At 39.4% G+C, this 24,384-nt stretch overlaps 1 protein-coding gene across 15 annotated transcripts in view; it reads left to right on the forward strand.

The window, feature by feature from the left end:
• The window catches only part of SORBS1 (sorbin and SH3 domain containing 1), a 208,571-nt gene that overhangs the window by 98,544 nt on the left and 85,643 nt on the right, over nucleotides 1-24,384 (forward strand). For 4 of the 15 annotated variants that reach the window (XM_085583535.1, XM_085583537.1, XM_085583532.1 and 1 more), the window contains one exon: nucleotides 12,610-12,676. The exons of 9 other annotated variants lie outside the window; for them this stretch is intronic. The gene's annotated coding sequence lies outside the window, so the exon portion shown is untranslated. Of the gene's footprint in view, nucleotides 1-12,541; nucleotides 12,677-24,384 lie in introns of all 15 variants that reach the window. 2 more of the 15 variants (XM_085583538.1, XM_085583533.1) reach the window with 1 other exon arrangement.

The raw sequence follows: 24,384 nt of genomic DNA on the forward strand, positions 1-24,384 counted from the left end.
GCTGCACAGAAAATCTTGTTGGATTACAGTTGCTGCAAAAATTTATTGTGCTGTTTCATCTCATAATACAGGTGTAACTCTCATCAACTGGTCATTTATTGAATGACCATTTTCCTCTTTAACATCTTAGGGACTTCCTATCCAGCTATTGAATTATCAGAAGTCTGCTTATTTTAGGGGCTTTTAATAAAGTTGCTTTATGAAGAGGAATGCCTGTGCATACAGAAGCACCCCAGAATATGCTCCGCTATTGATCTCTCATTCATCTGCTGAACAGAATGTATGATTGCCCCTTGGCTGTTGTTTTGATAATCAACATTCCACTGAGTTGCACCTACTGCACTTAACTCCATCAGTCATTTCCTTAATATCTTCTTATATAAGAGTGTAGTTGCAGCTAAAGGAAGATAATAAGATTTGCTCTAAGCCTCTCTGGATTCCTCTTGATTTACCATGCAACTTTTAATTAAAAGAGGGAAAGATGGGTGAGGAAGAGAGATCTCATCCATTTTAGTCAAGTTGTGAAATAGGGAATATAAGACTGCATCTAGGAAATTATAATTGTCCCAAAGTTACTATTAGTTCTCTTGGTTCTCTAGCAGTAGGTACATAAGAGAGTGAAAAGGAGGAAGGATGGACCTGTCAGGAACAGGAGACTCAGACTCAAAGCTTCCTGCCACAAATGGATCAAAGATCAGGACCTGAAGATTATTGATTAAGGTCTGTGCAGGAGGAAAGAGAACATCTGTTCTTGTTCTATCATACTCTACCCTGCTGGGGTGGGGATGGCACTTACCCTTCAGGTTGGGTGAAGTGAGAGAGAGGATAAGAGTAAGAAGTGCACCCTTCTTTACATTTGTGTCTCCACCATTTTTCAGCCTGTTAGCACTGGAACACTCAGATTTTTTCCAAAAGGCTATTTCAGCACGGTGTGAAGCCTTACACAGGAAATGTGCATTTTCCCAGGTAGGCCAAAAAGTCTGTGATTCACTTCTGGTGACCACATGTCTTGTACAAACATAAAGGTCTTGACCAGCCCAGGTTTTAGAAAATAGCTTTCTCTTTGTGAAACTATTCTGCAGCTTAAAGGATGTATCTGTCAATGATGGCATCAGAACTTTTTTGAACATGAAGACAAATCCTGACCAAGAGAACAGGATCAGACAATAACCTGGATTACTAAACAAGAAGTAACTGAAAATAGGCAGTGTATGTATTTTACAGTGTGGACAGAAAGCAGTAAATATTTATCTGCCCTTTCCTTCCCTTTGAAATAAACACTTAAGACTGTTGTAATTTAGATAATGTTTCTATACTAACCCCTCTCTTTAAGGGAGACATCTATTTCCTATTACAACCATATAGAGGCCCTGAACTAAAATATTTTGCATACCTTTGTAGGCCTCCAGGAAACGTTAAACACACAGACGCAGACAAAAAGCTCTGAAGCCCCTGTTTAAAATTAGGAGCAGAGACGGGAAACAGGACTTTTGTCTGATTTTCTCAGACCTGATATGAAAAAAATCTCAAGTAAATTTACTTATTTTGCATAAAAGCATCTTGTTTCTCAGTATTAATCCAGACAAGCTGTTGTACCAGCAAGGCCAGTGGGCAGTTACCCTTTTACCACACAACGGCCACTCTGAGAGTATTTTTAAAATATATCTCTTAATTTTAAAAAAGCAAACAAGAAAACAACAACCTTGATTGCACAATCTATTTGCTAGTTGCTGCTCTAAGAACAGCCAGCTTGCCTTATACTAAAAATGCTATTTGATAATATATAAAAAGCACATATATATTTAAAATAGGTTTGCTGCTGTAAGATTTCACTATCAGCATGCTTTAGTTTTTGCAACTGTAGGCAAAGGGAGAGCATAAAATAGGAGTAATAGCTGCTGAAATAATTGTGGAAAAGCTCCTATTAGTAAATAATTTTGCCCATGAAATTAGATACTGGAGTAGGTATACTGGAGTGAACAGGGAACAGTCACAAGTGCAGAGGTTTGAAAGGGTGCTGCCCTTTAGAAGTAGAAAGTCACTTCAGGATGACTTTTAAGGATCGATCTATCTATCTATCTATCTATCTATCTATCTATCTATCTATCTATCTATCTATCTATCTACCTTCTGAATTGTGGTTACGAGTCAAAATTTCCAAAGTGTTGTGCTACTCTGAGCCTTGATGTAGTTAGTTCCCTGTCTGTGAGATGGACCTAATTATACAGACAATTTCTCATTAAGGAGCATTGTGAAAACTAGATAAATGGGAGGATGAGAATGGGCACGATTGTGTGCCCAGAATGTTCAAAGATCCTTTTAATGTAGACCGCTGCTCTGGCAGTGGTCAGTGTCAGTGGTTTAGGGGAAGGATTAATGTAGAGGGAAAATTCAAATTGTTATCATACGTGAGATAGCCACACCTTCCAGTAACTTTTGGTTGATAGTTTCTCATGCCAAAAGTTCTAGGATTAGAACTGTTCATTCATTTTTTTGAATTTCATTTTTTTGAGTTTGCTCACAGGGTGGACTTCCACAAGATCATGGGCAACAAGCTGTGCAATTGTTCTATTAATGATGTGAAAAATAACTTCATTTTGTTTGTTTTAAAACTTCTGCCTAAAGTGTCCTTTAGTTCTTGTTACAAGAAGGAATGGGCTGCCATTCCCAGATTAGCATTTTTGGTGCATTTGATGATTTAATAGAACACTCTCTCATCTCCCCTCTGCCAACTGTTTCTCAGATTGAAGAATCCTTGTTTATCCTGTGTCTCTTGGTCAAACACTTGAGGAGCTTTCATTATTCTTACCTCCTTCCTCTGTTCTTTATCTAGTTTTAACTTTGAGGTGCTAATCTGTAGGAGACATGCTGTCAATTCTAAATGCTGCTATCAGTGTTGTTTGCCTGGGACTTCTTGGTGGGAAGTCATTTGAGATTAATATTACATTGTGTGAAGACTTAAGTCTTATAGAGCACATGTGCACTTGTACTAGAGCTTACATAGTGGAGAGAGAGATCTCTTAGGGATCTGTTTTCCCTGAGTGAGATGTAATGATTTGAAAAACGGAGAGCTGACTATCCACTGTTATTTTTATTATTAAGTGGAGCTAGAGTCACTTTCTTAAAGAGCAATGCCAGAGGAAGAGTGAAGTTCAAAAGAAAAATTATTTTTCTTACTGAGACTCCAGAATGAAATGAGTTTGCACCTAAGAAAGTTAACAAAAAAAATTGCTTGAACATCCTCTTCCTTTCTACAGCAGCTGTTTCCACTCTGTATTTTAATGAGTGGGCTGAACTAAAGTCTTTGGGGAAGGGCTTTCCCCTCCCTCCCCTTTTTTGGTATCCCTATGTAAAAGGCTGCACTACAGTATTACATTGTGCTTCTGTTGAATGAGTAAATTCCTATGGCTGGAAGGTCCAAAGGAAGGGTTACATCATGTTTTCAGCTGGTCAAGCTCCCTAATGCAATATTTTTAAAATTTTCCTGGATATTCCACTGATGTGATTTTGGCTGCAAGAAGTAAGTATTTGAAACAGCAGAAGGTTTAGGACCTTTCCAATCTCGTATAAATTTTCTGCTATAAATAACTTGTGGAGTATCTGCTGGTTTTCGAGGTAGATTTTGTTTCAATTACTTAATTTTATATTTCCTGTTAACTGTTTGTGTATGTTCTGAATGATTTTTAATTTCCTTGAAGTTACATACTGAGATTCTTGGAGGAAAGTAACTCAAATAGTGCTGTCTATAAAGTGTGGTGGAAAGTATTGATTCCCTTTTGCTGTTTAACAAAATGAGACTGACTACAGATGTTATTTCCCAACTACTTTTTGAATCCCCTACTTCTTTATTCATTTCTGGCAGCTGAATGACTTTATTTTTTTTCATTCTGGTTGTGTAGTTTTATTCAGAGTCCAATCAGTCCCTCTTATGTGTGCTGAGAACATCTGCTTTGCAAGCTATCGTTTGCTGTCATAGTAATACAATAATTTTTCTGTCTTTTATATGATTTCTCATACGAAGCTGAACTGAGAAAATGGTGAAAGCAGTGGCACTTTTTTTTTTCCTTCTGTGCTAGATTATGTTCACTGAACTCAGCAAATAGCAGAATTCCCCCTGGAGTACTGGGAAACAGCCCAAACTCACTACAGTTGCGTTTTGCTCGACTGTTCTTGTAGTAGGCTTTTCTCTTTTTTTTCTCTTTGTCTTTTATGGTCTGCTGAAATTCTTTCTGTTGTAACTGCATTCCTGATCAATTCCATTCTCAGATAGGCATCTCTTGCCTGTTAAATTTCCCCAAATGAATATCCTGAAATAAAAAAAAGAGATACCATGCATAAACTGCAAATTCAAGTTGAGATTTTCTTTTAACTTAAACTGGAAGTAAGATGGGCTCATTTTGAAGCCTGCTTAATGATTTAATTAGTTTCTGTTTTAAATTATTTTCTTAATTTAATGGAAAGTCAAGGATTCCCTTTAGCCTTTGAAACTTAACTTTGGGTATGATTCTAGATTTCTCAGTTGCAGCTGGAACAATTTAGGGCCAGAGTCAAACTTGATTATTTGACTCAATAATTAGTAGCACATTCCAAACATTTTGAATGAGACCTAGGGTTAAGTCTTTCTTAGTTATTCTGGCATAAATATGGGAGGAGAACTTCTTTCATTTCAAAAGTTCGAGTGTCTGTGAGCATCCAGATGCTTGGACTTTAAGACAAGCATTGTGGTTGATGTCAGGACAGGTTCTTCAGTCTCATTTTCCAATTATATTCTACTCCAGTAATCATCTGCGTCTGTCCTTGCAATATTCACCTCACCTGAGATTGGCATGGCAGCATGGCCACAAGTAGCCTATGGAGAGAGCCCAGCAACTGCTCTTAGGTACTGGAGTTCTTCCACGTGGTCTGGTTTAAGAAATTAAAGCTACAGCTAATCTGGATTTCATTCTGGCATAGCTCCAGGCCATGAACAGCCCCTCTGTTCTAGTTGGGAAAGCCAAGATTCAATTAAGCAGAGAGAGATTATAGTAAATACAGGATCATTTAGAAACCACCTTGGTTTAGGTAGATTTGGGTGATATCTGAAGATAGTTACCCTGTCTCTTTCTTGTGATTGACTTAAACTTTAATGCTTCCTTTAGGGATTCATCCTCTTGCTTAGTAATTTATGGTCATTCTGAAAGGCTGGAGCTACATTATATGTTGTTGCACATAAAAGGCTACTGCTGCTGCTCCCAAGTGGAGTCCCACTCTGCAGCATCCGTAAGTGCTTTCCCACTTCTCCCATCAGTGACTTGAGATGGCTGTTAATGGTCTGAGCTCAGGAGGCTGAACAGCCCTGAACACCATGGCTCAGTTTTCTGTTAAGTTTTTCCAGAATATTTTCTTGATGTTTAAATGACAAAGTTTGTTATTCTGCAGCTTCCTAAGGCATACAGTTCAACAGAGGCAGTCATTTAGAGCAAGAGCCAGAACCCAGAGTGTGGCTAATAGCTTTTAAAACACCTTGTAGAGAGCTTCCTGCCTACTCTGCCGGAGAGATTTCCATTGAGACTCCTTTGAGGTGACCGAATGGTCTCCCTTTATGTAAAATATCTTCTCTATATGGCCATCATATGATGATTTACTGTCTTGCATACCTATGGTCTGTGGCCAACAAGTGAGATAAATAACTGCATGGAGGCATAACTGGGCACAGCAGCCTTGTCCAGGCTCCCCTGTGGCAGCTGAAAATGAGCTTTGGCTGTGAACTGAGGCTCACTAAGAGGGGCAAGTTTAATATCTAACTCTGTGTGATCTCCAGCATTTTATTTCATCTGTCTTCATTAAATTTCCCTATATATGAATACTCAGCATTAATGATGCTTCATTTGTCTGTATAGTCTGATGAGGTATCTAGTTTCAGAACACCTAGGACATTAGGGATAGGATTTGACTGAACCTTTAAGTAATGCTGTGATAAAAAGTGTTGCACTATGAAAACCTTTTAGGTAAGGTTTTTATATTTATCCATAATATATTTACACACGTAAAAGGCATATGCTGAGTTAAAGAACTGCTGAAAGCTTTATTAGGAAAGAGTCATATCTGTCACACAGAGCATGTCTGTTTTTCTTCTCTTCAATCAATACACAGAAATGAGATTTGTCTCATTTTTGATTGTAATTTCTGATAATACCTGAAGGGAGGGAAGCATAGATTGATATATTGATGTACTTTGCTATGCACACTGCAGTAATGTTTAGCACATTATCATGTGTTAATATAACTTTAAAATTTTTTTTTTAGATTTTTTAGATTTCATTAGAATCTTTTGGCTCTCTATGTGATAGGTTCCCCAGAACCAAGAACATATAACTCAGGGCTGTCCTGTTTTATAAGAAATCCCATCCAACCCCTGACTTGATTAGTTTATGAATTCCCACAGTTGTATATTCTGAGTAACCAAGACTTCTAGGGCCCACTTAATTTTCACAGAGAATAAAATGTGAAGTCTGGTTTTTTTTTTTTTTTCTATATCTCATAGTTTTGCATGGTTATAAAAAGCTTTTGGCACCCAAATCTTTGCTAATCTGTTTTGCAGCTTGCTCTCATACACCTCTTCTGAGATTTCATCCTCAGTACCCTAATATGTTCTATGTGACAAAATAGTAAAAGATTTATAGACAGTATTACTTGAATATGATTTTATGCATGATGTAGAAGTGATACTTTAAAGATTTAATGAAATTCATGAATTTGTTGAAGAATAGAATGCATAGAAAGGCTGCCATTCATGAAGTAATAAAAAGGTATAGGTGCATTTTTCTTTCAATGTATACAGTATTAATATTCTTCCCAAATTATTCATGTCACAAAGTGAGGATGACTTGGGTAGGAGAGAAGGTGGGGTTCTTAGAAGCAAAGGAATTATTAATAATGCTGCCAGAAGTAAAATGGCAGTGGGAATCACTTAGGATCTATATTCTTCTGTGTTGCACTTCCTAAATTATTTTGTGATTGGACAGACAAAGGCACACATTCTTTTTGGGATCTATATGGCTGCAGGTAGTGGCATTGATTAGATTGCATGATAAGGGGCATGCCTTGGATTTACAGCAGTAGAACTGAGACCTGGACTAACACCATTTGTAATCAATTATTCTGGGTTGATACAGCAGTAAGTCTCTGCTCTTGAATCATGATTCTGTAGTGGAATTGATATAAATTTGTCTGGAATATTCCAGGAGAGTATGAAAAATAAATGTCAAAATCTGGTTGGTTTCAGGTGGGGAGACTGAGTACTTAACACAGTGATAGAAGTGCAAGACTTTTTATAGAGTATTGATTAAGTTCTTAAGTATTTGAAAAGGAAAACAGCAGCTTTAGTTCTGTTTTCTAATTGAGAAAATGAGATGCTGCTTTCTAGTGCAGTGATTACACAAGGCTGGGAATAAAGTTTAGGTTTCCTGAATTCCAGTTCCTTAATGAGCTCTGTGAGAGTTCCCCCCGAATTATCTTCAGGGAGAAGATATCCTACTAAATTGTGATTACTTAGCAACTCTGAATCAGAACATCCTAAAAGGTTTGAAAGAGCGCATCATCAGAAAATCTGTTTTTCTAAATGCGGATCTGGTAGTCCTCTAAAATATGGAAGAAGGTGGGAAACTTATTCATTAATTCTCTTTGCACCTTACATTATTACCAGGGGCAGGATGTTGTCCATGGTAAATTCCACATGCTTCTGGGTAATGTCTTATCATTGTGTAAGCTTCTATACAATGTTTCCTGTGTCCTGGATATTTTCTTAATGTTGTTGGAGTTTTTTTATTTCTTTAATGTCTGTTTCTTGTGGGGAAGAGGAAGATAGCTGTAATGTTCTCCCCATAAATCATGTGCTCTGAGAGGAGGTGTGTTAGTGGTTTTCTTGTGATCAGCAGCTCTTAAAAATGGCAGAACACCACTGTTTCATGCACACTAATGGGCTGTAAATAAGAAATTGTCCAAGAATAACCATAGTTTTTGGCGTGTAGAAGAATACTTGGCAGTAAGCTTGTCTGCAGATAACACACAGCACTACTACTTTAAGTGTTGGGGTGTAGGGTTTTTTGTGTTTGTGTAGCTGTTTGTTTTGTTGTTTGAAATCAGATCAAAATATTTCCTGCAGGTTTTGATGTGCTAATCTGTATTTGAACAGTTTTGGGGGCACATTGTGTGTAGTTAAGTTTATAGACTTGTCCAAAACCTCAGATCATGACCTCCTACACAGAAATGGGAGCACATCTATCACATTTTCAGTAGCAAGGGGAAGTATGCTGTCTTGGAGCCATTTAAAATGCTTTTATTTCATATTTGCCAAGTTCTTCTCTTCTCTGTACGTTTTAATGGCTCAGACCTCTGGAAACTTTTCCATACATGGTTAAAGCATAACCACTGATGGCAGGGGGAGGGGGGGAAAGGGGAGGATGGAGGGAACAACCTACTGAGCTGATAGAATTTTAAACAAACTTGGGTGGTTTTGTTGAGACAGCGTGCAGCCCAAAGTCATACATATATATTCACATGCGGGGCATTTCTCAGTCTTAATCATGCTGGAAGCTAGAGTAATTAAGTGTCAATATAGTGTGCATGCAGTGGCTTGGTATCCAGGAAGGGCAGATAGCCTCAATGCTCCATTCAAGCCCATCTTCTCAGACAGGATCCTTTCTGGAACCCTATTTTTAAAAGATCCCTTCAGCCTTTCTGCCTTTGCCCATCTTTTACACACATTATTGGAATAACTTGGTTAATATTGCCATCTTTTAATGGTGGGAACCGTTTGCATATCTATCTTGTTCTCCCCTTAAACTAGTTTGTCATGGACAGCGCTTAATTTTGAGCAGCTTGGTAATAGGTCATCAGCATTGGATCAAATGTTGTATACCTTTTCTATTTTTAAAATGTTCTTTAAAATAATCTAAAGACATCTGTGCCTTTAAATTATTATTGTCTCAGTTACACTTCTGTGTAACTGAGCCCTCTTCTAAGCTGGAAACACTGAGGGATTGATTTGGTCTAGTGCTCACTAATGTCAGATGAACTGAGTTGTTCTACTGTCTGTCACAAGCCTATTGGTCAAATAATATGCTTGCTTTGGGTAGAATTTTCAAAAGCACACAGCAGTTATGTAAATCTATTCCTATTCAAGCTGATGGAGGCCTAATTCTTATTTCCACTAAGGCTTCATTACACTGCCTGGCAGGATCAAGATATTTAAAACTAGGCTTTTTGCCCTACCACAGGAATATAAAGGGATCCCATGGAAATGCAAATCTGCGGCTGACAATTTTTCCATTGACTTCAGTGGAAGAAAGATTAAACAGACAGATCCACTTTTTAATAATTTCAGCCTTGGCTTCTCTGTTTTCCTTATTTAAAATAAGCCTAGTATCATGGACCTGCTTCACTTACCTACAAATGTAACAAAGGTAATGTAATGCTTGTCCAGCTGTTTGAAGATGTCCAGGGCCGCCTAAGTGTCCACTTGCATCATTAACTTGAACTAACTTTCTCATCAGTGAAAATTTTTTATTTTATATCTATGAGAAATATCCCTAAATCCAAGTAATTCAGTTTAGCAAGACAATGTGTTGTTCATGAATTTAAGAGCCTCACATGTGATGAGGACTTCTGCTCTGCAGGACTGTATCATTGCAGGAGGGCACTGGGTCCATGTTAAGCATGCTGCAGGTCATGAGACTCTTGGTGGAGCCACTTTGTTTCTATCCCAACTCTACAAGAATCTATCAGTTGCTAATGGTATTTTGTAACAAATCCTTGCAAAAGTTCAAAAGAATATGAGGATTACTGTCTTCTAAATGTCATATGTATTTTGCAGACTGATAATGAAGCATTTTGTTACCCTGATGAACTTCTCCTGTTGACATTCTAGAGCTCAAATTAATACCACTGTAGCTTAGGATCACATTGCTCAATTTATACTAAAACTGTTAGCAGGAATAAAAATAAAAATATTTTTAAGTGTCATTGTTACATGAGCTGAAATAGTTGTTATATAAGTTCAGAGACTACAACATTAAGCATTCAATTTAATTGAAACATACAAACATGTACTAACAGATGCCTAAAAACCCTTGCCTGAAAGAGAAATCTCTGCTTACATGAGCAACTGCCTTGCAGTCAGTGGGCTTGCTTGGAAAAGGCTATGTGTAAAAAATTGCAAAATCAAATCCTAAATAAGAAACACATCATAGTTAATCTGTGCAAATGTGGGGTTGCCTTGTGACATAGGGCTTTTGCCATCTCTTGAAATAGATGAGTATGGTGCAAAAAAGGTCATGGTCTAAAATGTTACTTCAGGAAACAGCTTATTCCATTTCCATTCTGTAATGTCTCTGGATTTACTTGATCAATAATGTACATAAAACTTTCATGGATATAATCTGTATTTCTTTCTTATGGTGTTGCATTTTTTTATCTGTTGATGTCAGAATCTGACAACAGGATGCACCAGAACAGCCTATTAAATACAGCTGATATTGACTGTTCCTGAAATGCACCCTGATTTTACAATTAGTAAAGACTACCTTGGTTTTGTTAGCACTGGAGCAGTAAAGCAGGTTGGGAATGAGTAAATCTGCACTTTTCTGGTAACTGTAGCCGGCTGAGAGGACTGCTTATCATCTCTGGTGTCCAGTGCATCATATGTTAAGCAGCTTATGTTTAAATGCATTGCACTTTATTGGCTACACTATTACAATTTGTACAGCTGTCTAGAGCTCCCAGTACTCCAAAGATGATGTATCCAGAGGCCACTAGTAGTTAATGACCATCCTTAGGACTGTGGCTGAAGCCAGGGTGCAGATTTTTTTCCTCTAATGAATATATACCCTAACACAACTTTTATGAGATGGGCCCTGGCCTCATCTCTGTCAGAGCAGAGAGAGGTGCCAGGATTTTAGTCAGTTTGAATGCACAGCAACACATCCCCATGGGAACTTTGTGAAGGTGAAAGGTTGATCTGTTGTGAAACTGCTGGTTTACCATTCTAGACCTTCCGCTTTCACCGAGGAACTGTGCTATTTGGTTAGTTATCTTAGTGCTACCGGACCCCGAATATTCCAGCATAGCTTGGTCTATATTTTAAGTACAGCCATATTTCCAGTCTGGAATTGACCCCTTTAGCTGTGGTATTTTCCCCAAACATGGTTGGCTTGAAACAATCTCACTTCCAACACAAACCACAACTTTAAAACCCACACCTTTAAGTCTCTTACAAACTGAAACTACCCAGCTCTGTATATACTGTTCTGATGGGACAAGAAATCTGTGGGGCTGCTCAGTGCCAGTTGTTCCCTTTCCTTCTGTAAAGGATTAAGTGCCTCCATGTAGCACGGAATGAGAACAGCCCTGCAAATGTGGGCTGCTGCCTGTGTGCTGATCCATATGTAGCTAGACATCATGGTCTTGGCTACTGCCACCTGAGGCTGTGACAAATTTTGTTGCTGTGATTCCTAGGGAAAATTCACATCTCTGTTAAAAACCCCTAGGTTTCCAGGCTCTTTCCATAGTGAGTAGACAAATGTAAGCACTGCCATGTGGTGATTTGTTCCAGCTTATGTGTTTGTTGTAGGACAGGATTACTTGTCCCTTCAAAGCCCTTGTCGCTCACCATTGACTACAGAGGCAACTGTCTACATGCCTGACATTTTACTAATTCCAGTTAGGTGAAGTGGATGCTGCCATTACTATTTGTCTCTCATGATTGTTCATGTGAAATGTCCATGTTTAGAATTGATAGCATCTTGAATGAGGATTTATGAATGTCCTGTATGTGTATGTGCTGATTTGCAAACCACACTTTGGCAACATGGGGTTTTTTGAGGATTTTTACTGTGGGAAAGCAATGAATAGCTGGTCTCATTGGGAAATAGAAAGTACTGGGTCATGAAGAGATAATGAAAACTACAGCTTTCTGCAAGATCTAAAGTTTCTGAGAATTTAAAAATACTAGGTTTTTTTGTGTTACAAATGCTTTGGGTGCATGATATCTTCAGTGGTTACTTAGACCTGAGTGGGATTTAGCCTTTTAGCATGTGTAAAGTTGTTAATTAGGAAGGAGCAGTTCTGCTCCTGAACATATCACATAATTGTTGTGAAATTTTATCATTATGAATTTTCAATATGTATAAGTATCCAGAGCAATCTGGGGTAAATTTAAATCTATTTAGTAAGGTCCAATGGCACTTGCATAAGGGGCGTCCTTCTTCAGAAGCCCAAAACTGTAGCTGTTTACATCCTTAAAGTTACAGTGCTACTTAATTCTGTTCAGTGAAAGAGGTAATAGACACAGAGTTAAATAGTTGCAGGGACAAATTCTTGTTTCTCAGCTTTTTAAAACCTGTACCTGCTGGTATCCAAGCCATACTGTGTTTTCCTTAACATAGAGAATGTCAGGAGACCAAATTTGTCATTGCATCAGGAGGGCTGGTGTTCTGTTTTTAGCAACTTATTGGGGGTGTGGGAAGAAGAAGTTGTAGTAAGATACTGTGTTCTTCTCTATTAGCAATGGTGGATTTCACTCTGTCATCTGCTGAATTACTTCACTGATATGACTGCGCTGTTTCCTGGTAGGGACTGTTTGGATGGAAGGTGCTTCCATGCGTGTCTGATGAGTTCCTCTTCACAAGACACTGAGCAGGTAACTTGTTTCACACAGTGCAATAAAGCTGTGATATAAAGGTGACTTCTGCTCACTCTGAGACTGGCTTCAAGATCCTGTTGTCATAGAAGAGTTATTGTGTAGAGAGTGATTCTGTTCAGAGTCATCTAATTTCTGCATTATGTTGTTTGTGTACTCCTCTAGGCATGCTTGTGGAGCGTCTTTAATGAAGGGAGTCAGCATTTTGCAGTATAAGCATATTAATTAATTCCTATTATCTTTATTGTAGACATGAAACCCCAAATCACTTTGCTTATTTAGAAAAGCAGAACCTGGAAAGGGTTTGCTGTATTATTAAGGATGCTCTTTGTCATTCCAGTAGTCTACTGACAATTGAGTGCACCGTAGACACAGTTCATTGGGCTATTGTGGTTTCCTTTGGGACTTGAGACGAAGCGTCCTGCTGGTGCTTCCAATTTCTCCATTGACAGAGCAAGGACAACTGTTGCTTAGTCCCAGCAAAAGGGACTTTTCAGCTGAGTTACTGTGAAGTTGTTGAGATTACATATGTTAGAGAAATGTATCATTTTGTTCTGACTGAAATGCAGCATTGCCCTTTCCCTTGTAATTATCTTTAAGATGAGAGTTCCAGGACTTCAGCACTTACAGCAGTTCCTTACTGCATTTCTGGAAGTTCTTGCTGTTTGTAACTGTGGAAGTTCTTGCTATTTGTAACAGAATAGTTTCCATTTGTCATGACAGACTATTTCTAAGCTTTGCTCATTAGTTAGGACTGGAATATATCACTTTATTTGTTTCTGTAGATGCTTTCATCAGAAACCAAGTCCAGATGTAGAGGGTTGGCAATAGATCAGGCTGAACTACCAGAGGTTTTGCTGAGACTAAATAAGGCTTAAATATTTTCATTCTGTTTCCTCTTCACCTTACTTATCATGCTGGCATTGACAAAAGCAAGGCTGCTTTCCTGAGTGCTGAGCACCCTTCTGCATCATCAGCAAGTGCTGTTAGCAGTGTTTAAAATACAAGAGACTTGTTGGTGCAAGAGAGAAACAGGGGTTTCAATAGCTAATGCTTCTTGTTTTTGGCAAGCCTATTAAGATGTCAAGTGGCTCCTACAGTGGACAGGATTCTGAGACCTGCAGTAGCACAGTCCTGACATTTGGGACTGGCAGCCAGCCCTGAAGGTGACAGCGCACTCAGTCTGTTTTCACTGTGCTTCTCCTCACAGGTCTATATCTGGTAATGGGCTGCCTGCTGCTGGCAATTTCCATGGCAGTCCCCACTGCCAACACTGTTTTCATCTGTCAGGAGCAATTCCTAATCAAGCACTGCCCCTCTGCAACTCTGGGCAATTACCATGTGTGTAATGAGGTGTAATAATGTATGGTCATTGGTAAACCACAGCATTGTACTGACTTTTGCCTTCTGCAGCCCAGAGAATGCTGGTGGAAGGCAACTTGCTGCAAGATGCTGCAACATGGCTACTTTTCTGTGTGCAGGAGCCAAGAGTGAGCAATGGTTTACACTTGGAGTGGGGTGTGTGACAAAATACTGCTTCAGGGCTGCTGATGCCACTGAAAGGGCCTCACAGTGAGGCAATTAACTTTAAGGCACCCTCTCAGAATAAAAGAAACAATGTCCAACCCCTCAAACTAAGGTCTTGGAGCAATGTGGGCTTTATGGAAAGTGCTGTTCTAATTTTCAGCAGCTGAGTTAGTAAAACAGCATGACTTGGCATCTAGTTATAGAAAATGCTGGAGAAGGATATTGCTTGCCAAATATGCAAAGCATTTGTGTGATTTACTTCAGCAAAGACTTGAAATACATCCTACTCAGTCTCAGCTAAGGAGGAACTCTGGGGCTGGGAAAGCACAGGGTTCTGGATGGCAAATGGAGAGTGGAAAAGCTGTGAACTCCCAAGGAGGTGCCTGTTGCCAGGCTGTGGTGGTGACAGACCTACCTGTGGATTGAACCCCTAGGACAGGTCTCTGTGTGACACAGTGGGATGATAAGATTTGGTAGAAGATGAAAGTGAGCTTAGGCTTCTGTTTCAGTAGAGCTCCTGCAGCATTTGGTGGAGCACAGGGTGCTGTTGGAACTTTCACCTGCTAATTAACTGCAGATACAATTTTAGTTACCAGTATCAAATCTGTTGAATCATCTGTGTATGGACTTTTGACTTCTGAGAGCTCTAGATTAGGATTTGTCCTTTGCTTGTCTAGAGTTAGGCTTCCTGAATGCATTCCTGTGAATTATGTCACTGATGAGGAGAATAAAACCGGCCAGAATACATCCAAATTTGGTTCACAGAAGTTACTAGCATAGAAATTGTTTGCATTGTAGAATTGCATTGTTTGCATTTGTAGAATTTTGTCTCCTTCCAGGAAAAGTACCAGAGAACTCAGTGAATCAGTGAGTCTTCTATGGAAGATCTCCTTCTGTACAACTGAGATAACTTACTCTGAAATATGTAATCTAAACTGCATTAAAATCTGTTAAGTCACCCTCCTCTTCACAAAGTACATGCAGCATTCCTCTTTCCTTCTTACTACATGATGGTTTCCTGATAGCAAAGCAAGAGAGGATTAATTTGTACAATGTCAGGTCCATGAGAAGAACATTTAATTGGTACAGCATGACAGAAATGTGTGCATGCAAGTTATGGAAAAGCTGTAGCTTCTGGACACAGATCACTCCACCTTCCGCAATCTCTAAAAAGAAAAGGCAGGATTCCAGGACATGGCTATAACTGCACTCACACAACCTTGGTAAAGTTAGTATTGGAACATATTTCATACCAGTTCCTCAGCAGATCAACTTTATTCAGCTCCTTCCTTTTTCAAGGGCCTTGATCTTATCCCTGTTAAACAAAGAGATGCTGCTTTATTGCTTTTGAAATGGGGCTCAAGAATTCACTTACATAAAAATGCCTTGAAATCAATGGATGCTTTGCCATAGAGCATGGCTGTGTTAATCTCCTGCACACAAAAGATTATTGTCACTACACCATCAACAAGACAAAGAGGTGTGGTAATTGCTGGCTCATGGGCCTGTGGAAATCTATGGGCCTGGTTAAGAAATTCCTCCAGTGTGGAGGTGACTTTGGGGTGAAGCTAAGGCTTAATAGACAGAGACTGTCCATGGCAGTTACCTCCATGGCATGCATGTACATGGATGATCTAAACAACTTCTAACTGTTAGAGAGCCTCTGAAGACTATTCTGTTTGACTCCTATGCCAAAAACCACAAGAAGTTTCTGGTTCAATAAAAGGTGGGAAATTAAGATAAGATTGTGAAAATTTATTCATCTTCTTTTGGCATGTAATGCAGCTGGAACTCTATAACGTATGTGAGCTGTAAGGAATTTAGAATTAAATAGTTCTTCCTGTAAAGTTTGAACTTGTTTCAAAAGTATTTTGCCATGAGCAAACATTACAAATGACAGCATAACATCACAGTCACCTTCACTCTGTACAGGCCTCACAGATTTTAGCTGCCAAGAAACAAACTTAGCCTGTAATACTTTGTGCCTCTTGATACTGATCTTTGAAATTGGGATACCTTCCTAATTCATTCCACTCCTGTCATGATGGGAGCAGTTCTGTTTACTCTTGTCACTGGGAAATGTGGTGAAAGTGCTGACTTATGCTTGCTGAGAACAGCAGTAGAGTGCAATGGAAGTTCCCAAGATCCTGGCTTAGGAATTGGATGCTGCATGTCTTTGTTAGTGTTTGAACATCTGTTCTGTGTGTAAGCCCCAAGACAAGTGAGTACCTTGCTCCTTTCAGGACAAAACTAATAATGTTTGAACAACTTGTTGAAAATGTTTTGGCCCAGCATCACTGTAGCTAGCTGAGCTGTGCTCTAATCAAACCAAGCCCTGTGTTATCTGAATGGGTGGATAGAAAAAATATTTCATATATTATAGCCAAATACAAAGCAGATTAGTTACTGGTCTTCTGAAACATGGATCACTTTTACTATGAAGTCAGGTTCCAAAGGTTTTTTCAGCTCTTACCATTCAGAGGAAATTGTCTGCTTGAGCCAAAGCATTCTCTGCTTTGGAATGCATGGCCAAGCTCTGCTAAGCAGACCCTTCACTAGGGCAGGTCAGCTGCTTATATGGGCAGGGTCTGCTAAATTCTCAGCCAGTGTTAAAATAGAGCAGGTGTGATAGATGACAGATGGGTGAAAGGACACTTGATTCTCCACAGCACTGATTTGGTCTATCCAGTGAAGTTCCATGAAGTCCAGGTTAAATTTAAGTTCCTGAGTTGGAAGGAGAAGAGGCTCTGTGTAAAATCCATCACAGGGTTAATAGAAAATTTATCTAATCAAGATGCAGTCTTATAAATGGCAACACTATCTGAGGCTGAAGTTTTGACTTGTATTGAATATATAAATATTTGCAGAGACATCAGTAAGAGTAACTAGAATCTTACACAGCACTAAATAAGAAACAAGCTGAGTTTGATCTGAATGTCTAATGCCAAAACAGTTGCTGATAGACTTCTCTCAGGTTTTAATACTTTTCTGATTTTTAAATGTGGAAAAAAATGGAGTAATGTCACTTCAGGACCATTTTAAAAAGCACCAGAGTATTGGATAATCTTGTCTTAGCCAGTCTTCCAGACAGTATCCCTTTTTCATTTCAGAATTCTGCAACCATATTTGACAGCTCTGTCTGTGCTATTCTGCACGTCTTTGCTGCTCTCATCAGGCACATGCCTTAGTTGTGTCTTGGTGCCAGTTTGTAATCTGCCATATCTTTAGTCTCTTTTTTTTTTTTTAATGAGAAGTCTAAAGAGTTTATAGTTCATTTGGGTTTTTGTGAGGTGTCCTCATCTCTTAGATATTTAATGACCATATTAGGGAACCTCTGAAAGCCCAGAGAATTTAGTTTATAGGATTAACTCAGAAAGTTTAGTATGATTACTGAATTTGAAAAACAACTTGACTTGATGACCTTGCATTTTATGCAAAGCTGTAAACAAGAGAAGAGTAATCAAAGCTTGTCTTGTTTACAGATATGAACTTTAACATTATCTCACGGGAAAGACAAAAAGGCCACTTATTCAGATTCAAGGATAGCATCTATTTTGGCAAGTAACTCTTAGAGTAGGTACAAAGATACTTAAAAAGTAGGTCATGCTGTTGTTGCACCCTTTGACCATGTAAAATGTAAAGGGGCCAACATGCCAGGGCAGGACAAGGAAGCATTGATATTCATATGGAGAGAGAAATTCTAAGGGATGTTCTGTACAACCTGAGCAGATGTGCTCCATTTTTAACTGTGTTAGCATTGTATTTCACATTTTGTGAGATATTTAGCTATGAAGTGTATGTTTCTCTGCATTTTGATAGAATCCTAATGAATACAAGGACTATGCAATAGCAAGGTTGTTGTGTGGAATCTGTTACTAGGTATGTGGATTTTTAAACAGTACCACGATCTTTCTGTGCAATTTTCGTTGCTTTTTTTTTTTTTTTTAATTTCTTTTGAGTTTTTTGATAATATTTTTCAAACTTGTTTTCTGTAGTCACAAAGAAGCCTGAGGTCCTTAAATATTTATATGGTCTACTAATTAAAAAGAAAAATTAATTATTAGCCCTTTTTGGAAGATGGCTATACCTACTCTGCAAGAGGATGGAGACATTGCAGCTCTTCTGCAGTGGAAGCACAGTGCTCACTTTTGCAGAAAATAAGGTAGTTATTGGCTCTGAAGGATGATGCCCAGCCTGGGCCTTCAGAGGCAATAAAAAGGATCTTTAAGGGGAAATCAGCCTGTAAGAGGCAAATGAATGTAAGAGGCAAAAAATGCATAGGCCAGGTGTAGATTTACACTGGAAATACTCCATGAAGCACTTAGCTGATCTCAACTGAGACTGGCCGCAGCCTTCCTTGTTCCCAGGAGCATGATGCCAGTTAACAGCTAGCTCAGAGCTTGCTCACAAGTCTATTATAACTCTGCATTGTGCAGAGTAGGCATTCCCAGAACTAAAAAAAAAAAAATGGGTTTTTGTTTAGTTGAAACCTAAGATTCCTGGTTACTGCATGAGATGCAGATTTTTCAGAAAAACCCAGCTATTGTGGGAATCACAGTCAAGGCAACTTGCTGCTGTGCTCATTAGCTTTCCAGCTCACTAAAGGAGTAGAATTGCCAGTCCTGCCAGACAATGCTCACTGGCATTGGTGCATCCCAAAACTACTGTGAATCCAAACCCATGGTTTCAGCATCCATCACACATAAAACCATGTAAGGGCTAAATACAAATTTTACAGCCTGTTTAATTCCAGCAATGACTCAGAAAGAGCAGACCCTGCCTGAAGGCACAAGTATAGGGCTGCAAATGGACGAGAGAGGTGCCTTTGGGCTGATTATTCTTGGAACTCTTCATGTAGCTCTGCCAGTTGTAGCTATTATTGATGTTAATATAATTTTCTAATCATTTTTGAAAGCCAGTAAAGATATATCCCTACTGTGTTCCCTTCTTGCCCAGTGGTAATAAATTCTTCAGGCTGATTTTCATGCCAATTTTAAAAATTTATTTTTATAAAATAGTATCTATTACACCTAGTGCTGCCTTCTAGCATGGAGCAGGATAAATCAGTGCTTCCTAGTTTTGCTTCACAATTATTCATTCATTATTTGACTTGCAGCCTGAAATTAATCAGCTTTTCTTCTATGCTTCCATCTTTCTCAGCTAAATATTTCTTTAATCCTTCTTTGTAACCTCGGTGTACATTTGTCACCTTTTCTCTTAAGCATTGATTTAATTCAGTTGTCTAATCTTATGAGGTTCCTTGGTATTATTTAATTATACATTGGTTAACGAGTCAGGTTTTCTGGGCTACTGCTTCAAGAGTCTGCCTGATTGTTACTGTGGCTTTTGCGTGGTTCATTATGGATCCCTGCCCAGGTAGTGGTGTGGTCCCTGGACTTCCATAGCTTCCACATACCTGGTTCAGGCTGCTCCTTCCATTATTCCCTTCCTGTGCTTAAGACAAGGAGGAGTTGTCTTAAATCATGTTTTTAAGATCCTTCCACCCTAGGCAGGATGGTGTATAATCCAGCAGAAACAGCAGCCTTGAAATTGTGTCCTGTGTTCTCCCTTCAGCATCCTATAGCAGTACCCTGCAGTGAAATAGCTGTAACTTGTCATGCTCTGGGCCAAACACTGACCCTGTGAGAGCTGATGACTTATTGAGGGTTAGACTTTCAGAAAGGCTGTCTCAGCAGATGTTTCGTTGTTAGTTGTTTTCACCCATTTTAGGGTGCCTGACTATTAGTGTTGCCACAATCGGACCTGATGTAACTTTGCCAGCTAATTGGTCACTTGCACTGTTCAGGTCCAAAATACGGAATTGTATCTGATGAGAATTTGTCTCATAGGAGTTACAATCAATTTTCATTTCTCCTGTTATGCATAAAGACATCAAAACAACATGAGGATTAAATATGAAATATTAATTTGCTCTTTAGAATGGGAAGTATTCTTTTCCTTTCAACTTGATCAAGAGTCTTTTGCCCTTTATTTTGCCAAGAATAGGCCATGTTTTCAGGGTCTAATTTCTGAATTACAAGAGCAACAAAAAGAACTCCATTCTTAAAGGCTCAGCAGAAAAATAAAATAAGCATGTGTGCAAACACAGGGGGTGGTGGTGTGTAAGCACATTGGCAGACAGGGATAGAAGCAAGAAATGTGAATTGCTTCCATGAGACATGCTTGCAGTTTCATTGCAACATGGAGCCAAATGTGCAGAGAAAGCAGAGAGGCCTTTCACATCTATTAGGCAGCTCATGGGCTGTGTGTCTTGTAGCTTTTCTATGAACTGATAGTGACCCTATACAGTGTATTGTTTCTTTTTTCCTTTCTATCTGTTCAGTGTTTCAGCTTCTCAGCTCACTAGAAGCCTGCTATTGATTTTTAGATGTGTCTTAAGTTTGCCATAAATTTTATATAGTGACCTCATACTGCCGGGAAACAAAACTGACACAAGTTCACCCCAAAATACATTCTTAAATAAATGAAAAATCATGGCAATCTGTTTATAGCCCTCTGGGAATGTCTGAGTTGAAAGAGAATCCACCACCACCTCGGTAGTTCTGATCCCTGCTAGGTACATCTTTCTTTTTGTGGGAGGTTTCAGTCACTTTACTATTTGTTCTCTATATTTTGGTGTATGTTCATCTCTGTTTTGGTGTATGCATGGCAGCACCAAAAATTAATAATTATGTCTGTCTTTGCCCAGCATGTTTTGATTCCATTCACAGGCAACATATTCCCTGTGTTAGATCAGACAGATTCTGCTCTGGCAGTGGTACATCTGCCTGCCATGCCCCATTGCTCCTGCAATCTATGGCTGAATCCTTTGTCATTCTGCTGTTTCTTTTTTAATTTCCATCTGTTTGTAGTTTCAGAGTTTTTTGAATAATAGAGACGCAGTGATTGCTTTTGAAATGTGTCATAAGCTTGTTGTAAGCATTTTCTTTCCTTTTTTTTTTTCTTTTTTAGTAGCCCCCTTTATCAGGCAGTGCAGTTGGAGGATACAGTGAGAGGAATTGACAATTTATTCCAGCTGTTCAGCTGAAGCAAATGCCAGTAGCTCTTCTGCATGTTTCCCTGCTTGCTGTTCACAATGATTTTCTATTATTTTTGGCAAAAATAGGGAGGCCTCTTTTTTTAGCCACTGGAATTTAAGCTACCTCATTGCTTGAAGTGTTAGACCAAGAGAGGTTAGGGAGATGAGGAAAATAAGTGCTTTTACTTTAAAGGATTACTGATATAAAATCTAAGGCAAGAAACGTAGTCCTGTTCTCAGTTTTGCATGCTTCACCCTTTCTGTGTTCATTGAGGTAAAATTCATTACTGTAGTTGCTAGCTGTGAAAAATTATATTCACTATGGTGTTAACACATGTGGCTGGATTTAAAGTCCTAACTTTATTTACAACTTCCTAATGTTTGCTTCAAGCTGCAATAAAGGTCTTATAAAGCAGGTTTCCAAGTGATTTCCAGAGAGGTCAGATAGAAATAAAATGCTGTCTTCTAGTGTAGTGTCTTGAGATGCAGAGGGAGGATACAAATGCAGAAGGCACCTGCTTTCCATGGGAGTGTCAGGTGCTGGCTGTGGCCCGCAAGGGTTGGAGCACAGCAGTGCTGTGACCAGACAAGGGTGGGATCCCTGCAGCCCCGGGGCTGTGGCTGCTGGCCCCCTCACAGTGCAGAGCACCTCTCTCCTTCCTGGGAGTCTGCCTCACAGTGGGTGGAGAGCTACAGTCTGAGGAAAGCGTTTTCATCCTTGTACAAAGCCCTTCATGAGTGGCATTGCAGGCTGAGAAGTCTTTCACTGCTTTCTATTTCTCTCTCCTTTCCCTGCAGGTGTTTCATTTTTCTAGTCAGTTTTGTAGTTCTCAGCCTCTTTGAACCAAACCTAGTGAGCATGAGATCTCAGTGAGATTTTGTTGCTTTATTTTCCCCTCTTTCTGGAATGAGAGGCAATTTGTTTCCTCCTAGAGAAGTGTAAGCAATGCAGTGCCTGAAGGCTGGGTCACTGTGTTTGACCCTTTGCTTTGGTCACTGACCCACATTTAATTCAAACACATTGGTAAATAGTGGCACTTCTTATGTCGCTGAGATTTATGTAACAGACAGGGAAAGATTAGAACTGGAGATATCTCTTACTATTCTGGGGACGTGGGCTGCCAGCCAGTTCTACTTCTTGAGAAGCAAGTGTATGGTTTTGTGAGTATGAAGGTGTGACTCATTTTCCTCCTTGACATACTTTAAAACATGCACTGAGTGGTGATTTACATGAGGATGCATTGAGGCTCTGCTTGAGCTGACAGCACTTGGTGCACTTTAATCTTACATGTGGATAGAGGAAATGAGTTAATCTGCAGTTAAATATAGAGGTGGTGAAAGAGGTGGGAAGGGGAGGGATTGACTCTAATCTCCCTTAGGTTGGGGTCAGTTAGGAGTAACCTCTGTATGTGGATGGTATTACTCTGGGTGAAGTCATATCTCACCTCCCTGGAGCTGACAGTATTAGCTAATGGAAAATGGCGACAAAGTGAGAATGTGCCCCAAGCTCTGGCATCGCTGCAGTTCTGATCACCATCTACATGTTGGTGACACCTTTTTTTTCCCTTTCAAGAGGTATCAAATGAATTGTAGGGGTAGTCAAATGTGTGTTGCTGAAATTACATCTTAAGGATCTGAGAGTGGATCAGTGTTGATCTACAAGCTTGGTTCCCTGTAGTTGTTGAGATGTACCATGACCTTGTTCCTTTGAATGTTTGTTTTCTGTTTATTCCTGACCTCAGTTTTGAGATGCAGATGTGGAAGAAACGGAGATACCTGCTCTGAAAACATCCACTTCTCCCTTTGTGTGCAGATGTGCTCATAAATTCTGTCATACTGAGAGCTGCCACTTTAACATTCTCTCCAGCTTCCTGCATGCCTTAATAGATATTTTCTGGGGGGAAAGCCTGTATTAATGGTTTGTATGTATTAGCTGCTTCTGGGCAATTTTACTTCTCCTAAGTGCTGCTGGAATGCTGCCTGCTGGTATGCCCAAGCAGAAAGAGTCACACCTGAGCAAATGGGGGCTTTGCACCAGGCTGGCCCTGCTGTCTGTACCATGGAGGTGTATGCTTCCTGCACTGTGTTGGAGATGAGGTGAAATGGATTTCATGGATTCATTTGGATTCATTTAGACAGGTAAAAGCAGTCTTTTGGGCATGGACTGAATAAAGCTGAAAGAGGAATTTTGGCAGCAGCCTCTTCTGAGGAGGCAGCTCGAGCTCATCTGTTATGTGCTGGCAGTTTTTCTCCAAAGAGTTGAACTCAGTAGTCCATGTAAGGAATTTGCATTTGGAGGTCACATACTATATAGGTTGTGTTTGTTGAGCAGTGGGTGTAGAAAGCCACTGGTTTACATAAGCCCACTAAAATGAAAGGTCTGCCAGGCAGAAAAGTTCATATGTATATTGGAGAAAATCTAAGCCAATCTTGAGAAATCAGGATCTACCCTGAAATGTACTTGTGCCTCTCTTGTTGGCTTTACTGAAAATGACACGCTTTAGCAGGATTTGGCCTTGCATGTAGATTAGTAACAGCTCCACTGTTGTCTTTAGCATTTGTGTTAGCCCAAAGTAGTATTCTTTGAGTCATTCTAATCCATAGGGACAGGTTGAACTCTGCCCAGCTGTCCCTAAGCAGTCCATATTCAGAGCATATAGACATTTTGATTTGTAAAATCTAATAACCTATTCAAACCCCAAGGATATTAGAGATGGCTTATTAGTAAGTTTGATTATTATTATTACTACTACTACTGTCATTATTATTAATAATTTTAGTTGGCAAAATATTATCAGAATTTGATCTTTGCTGCACTAGCTGAGGATACCATTTTTGCTGTGTTTGATTCTTAAGCTAGAACTCTTGTGATGGAGTGGCTCAGGTAAGAAATTTTAAAAAGATCTGTTGATACCTCTCCTGAGCTGAATGACAAGTCTTAGGACTTCCAGAGTGGAAGGGCATAACTATATCTGGGACCAAGGACAAGCATCAACTTAGCAAACTGTTGCTCAGGTTAAAGACAGGGACCCTTGTCTTCCCTTCCACACTGCTTCTTACTGCTTTACTGATGGTTGGCCTCACTTGTAGCTTTGCCAGCTGAAGGATATGTGTGAGCACTGTGTGATCAAGCATTGAGAAA

This window comes from Lonchura striata, chromosome 6 (assembly GCF_050655825.1).
Source record: "Lonchura striata isolate lonStrDom1 chromosome 6, ASM5065582v1, whole genome shotgun sequence".
NCBI classification, from domain to species: domain Eukaryota; kingdom Metazoa; phylum Chordata; class Aves; order Passeriformes; family Estrildidae; genus Lonchura; species Lonchura striata.